The following is a 3,667-nucleotide window of genomic DNA, read 5'->3' as shown; positions in this document are numbered from 1 at the left end:
CATTCACCTGACATTCCTGTTAATAACAATGCCTAATTAGAAAGGCTTTTAAGCATCCATTACATTAATTTAACGTGAAAAATCTCATGAAGCTTTATTGGAATTTTTTTCTGTAAAATTAACCCTGAGGGCTTGTTACACATGTTTTCATTAGGGACTGTGAGCAGTGGGGATATTTGATGAATTAGAATCAGACCCTTAGTCTCTGGGTTTAATTTTGCTTTTTATTCCAAGTTTTTTTATGATTATAAATGCCTGAATTTTTTATTAGTCCTAATTTATGGTATTCTAGCTTTATGGATAGGGGCTACAAATTCAAACTTGTTCCTTCCATTTTCTGTTGATAATTGTTGCAGGACACTAAGGTGCCTGCTCCTTTAAGGGCTGGAACTGCCTAGGGAGGGAGCCCTAGCAGTCAGTCAGGAACCCCTCAGCTGCAAGTTACCGTGGCAGCAGGAATGAGGGAATTAGCCCACACCTGCCGGTGGTCAACTGACCAGAAGAGGCTGGGCCTGGGGCATATATAAACCCCGGTGCTGGGACCAGAGGGTCAGTTCTCTCCCAGCAGCCAAGGGGGAAAGAGCTGTCCTAGAGGAAGCTAAATGAAGAGGCTTGACTGCCCATTCAGCTTCTAGTAAGATTAAGGGACTTCAGGAGCTCAACAGATACACTGGCCTATAAGGCATGTAGTGCTGGGAGGAAGGGTGATTCTTTTGAAGGGACAGAGCAAACCTTGAGCTGCTTGCATTATGTTATAGCCCAGGGGCACATATTTTGATTTCTGTTTGTAAACCAGTGGATTCAGCTGAGGCTATTGGGGAAGGAGGAGGCCTCATTGGGGCCCACTGCAGTGTGGGGACCCCAGCACCAGTGTGGACACGGTGACAAAGGGAGTGAGTGGACCCCAGCACCAAGGGGCACAGAGAGAGAGAGAGAGACAGGGCGGTGGAGAGCCCAGTGACAACTGGAGGCCAAGTTAAACTAAGGCCTCAGAGGTACATTGTGTGAATGGCATCTGTGAGGCTTGGAGCCACACATCTAGCCCATAAGGCTGATGGTGTCCCGAGAGGCATCCATTTTGGAGCAGGACCCAAAAAGATCAGAGAACCCACAGGGTTCAGTGGGGTCCATCAGGACCGTGTCCAAAAATGCAAATTTGAGGGCAGCCTCCCTATCTATTACAGTGAGAGCAAGATGTGGCAGGAGAGAAGGAGGGTGTCCGTGGGGCAGGATTGGCATGGTCAAGGAGCCATAGGGGTATCACGGCCATCCCAGGGGACCCCATCCCATGACAGTAATGTAGGAACTAAGCCCATAGTTCTAAACGTTTTAGACCAGAGTGTGTCAAACTAGTCTGTGGACCACTGATGGTCCATGGAGAATTCATGGGCCACATGGCATGTCTCATTTCCAGCTACTTAACTTCTATTTTTAAGAAGTCCAAAATATTTCCCTAATTTAACTTGCTTATAAAGATGTGATATCTGCCATTTGGCCAGGGGTTGAATCAAGAATTTCCAAGGCTGAAAACACCAGTTGTTATAAGTTTTGCTAAAGGGGTCCTTAGCTGTAAGCTATGGGGACTCTTAGCCTGTATGGTTGGGCATACAAGATCCCATAACTTGCACTCACCACTGGGTCACATAAACAATTGTTGTAATCACCACAAGGATGAAATTCAGAAAGTTTGTCTATGGGACTTCAAATGAGTATAGGGAACCCTATTGGACAGTCTCCCTATCCTAATGCAAGTCCACTCTGAAAATGTTTTGGTGAACCCTTTTCTTACATCCTAATGGCACTCCAGAACCAAGAACTCGTAAGTGCTTTTATTATATTTCTTGCGTTTAGTACTCATTAGAACTTGTCATATTAGAACTTGAAGCTATTCTTGGCATACTATGCCTTTATAATTCAGGGAACCTTTTGTGATTGATCAATTTAGGGATTTGATACAGAAGAGAAATTGGAAGAGAGGACCAGATTCTCAACTAACATATATCCATGGAGATGCATTGTTTTAAGCCAAGTGTGTACTTGGTATGGAGAGCCTCCCTTGTGAGGCAGATTAAATTACTGACATATTGAAACTAAATAATGAGAGAAACATATAATTCAACTTTTTGATGGAAAAGAACACTATCTTGTTCATTCCATGACTGATACAGGAAAGATCTCTACAGGACATTGTGAAGTACTTTGGCCAGTCTAGATTTCAATTTCCCAAGCACTGGGATTTCTCTGTTTCCCTTGGGAGACTGTTCTGTTGCCTAATACAGCAGATTTCATTGTTGTGATTTCCTGACATTCACCCTAGATTTCTCCTTTTTCTAATCTTTCTTTTTGGTCCTTGTACATCATCATTCTTCTCCATTGTGGTGTTTATGCTGTTTTAAATATTTATAGACTCTTATTGACCTCTTAGATGTCACTGAACCAAGTTGCACATAATTAGATTTTTTTTTTAATCGTTTCTCATTGGCTAGACCATTTGACCCCACTAATAATTTTCATCAGTCTTCCTTGAACTTCCTCAACTTGTCAATCACCTTCTAGTAATGAAGTGAGCAGAACTGAATTCAGCATTATGGCAGTCACGCACACAGAAAGGATATATTGCCTCTCTGCTCTATGAGAAGAGGCCTCTGTGCATACAACCTCTACATCAGGCATTATTTGCTGCTCTATTACATTGCCAGCTCACCTCTAATTTTTGCCTTCTATCACCCTCAGATCTATTTCATCTTTTTTGGTAACTTCATAGAAGTTGAATTTAGCAGGCAGGGAAGCACCATTACTAATGATCTAGACACCTTTGCAAACTCAGTACTCTTTCATTTCCTTTCTATTCCTCATCATACAGATAAAGTTGATGACCCTGAAACCTGAGCTTCCATAATTTCTGAAAGAAGAATTTGGCACTTCTCACACTAGAACTTGTCTTTGTGTACACTGCTGCAGCTCCATTGAAGTCAACGCTGAATAACACAACTTGAGAAGCTTGCCTGGTTTCTTCTATGCTAGCAAGTTCCATTCATTGCTTTGGTCTTCGAACTACGTGAATCCTCTTCATCATATCTGGATGAGGACTCAGATTCCAAGAGGATAAGAACCGGTGTTAAACTTCTATTAGATTGTAGTTGAGTTCAGAAGCAGAGTTAGGCCTCCAGCAGGAAAAAAATATGCGATTTCCCTATGTCTCAGAGTAGGTATATTCTAATGGTTCAGAAATGGGTTCCACTAGATAAGCATAGGCATTGAGTTTACAATGAGATCACAACTGGCATGAGAACTCCACAAGGACAGGAACAGTTAGTTTTAGTAATGAGATAAGAAACACAGTAGAATGGAAGATTTAGGACTGGGTTTGAATTTCCATGTCAGTAACATCACATCATGCACCTGCCCACGGCTCTCATGTTTATTATAGGTGCGCTGTGCTAAGATTTCCTACAGGCTGAGTCTTGCTGCCTGATGTGACATTACTTTATCTCAGCAACTCCAGCAAGCATGAGAATTAAAAGCAGGTGACAGAGCTGGAGATATGAGTGCTAATTACCTGTTCCCTGCTGCTACCTGGGTTCATAGATGTCATAGACATTAAGGCTGGAAGGGACCTCAGAAGATCATCGAGCCCAGCCCCCCGCCCAAAAGGCAGAAAGTCAGC

The 3,667-nt window shown here is 42.7% G+C and overlaps 1 long non-coding RNA gene across 1 annotated transcript in view; it reads left to right on the top strand.

Annotated features, from left to right (window-relative positions):
* The first annotated feature begins 2,893 nt into the window (after window positions 1-2,893).
* The window catches only part of LOC109293529, a 3,279-nt gene continuing 2,505 nt past the window's right edge, over window positions 2,894-3,667 (top strand). Inside the window, exon 1 of the long non-coding RNA XR_002096333.1 lies at window positions 2,894-3,058. This is a non-coding gene — a long non-coding RNA (uncharacterized LOC109293529). The remainder of the gene's footprint in view (window positions 3,059-3,667) is intronic.

Source organism: Gavialis gangeticus, unplaced genomic scaffold (assembly GCF_001723915.1).
Source record: "Gavialis gangeticus isolate Ggan-Ray unplaced genomic scaffold, GavGan_comp1, whole genome shotgun sequence".
NCBI classification, from domain to species: Eukaryota; Metazoa; Chordata; order Crocodylia; family Gavialidae; genus Gavialis; species Gavialis gangeticus.
Note: the sequence above shows the minus strand (reverse complement) of the source record. Positions and strands in the feature narration are given on the sequence as shown.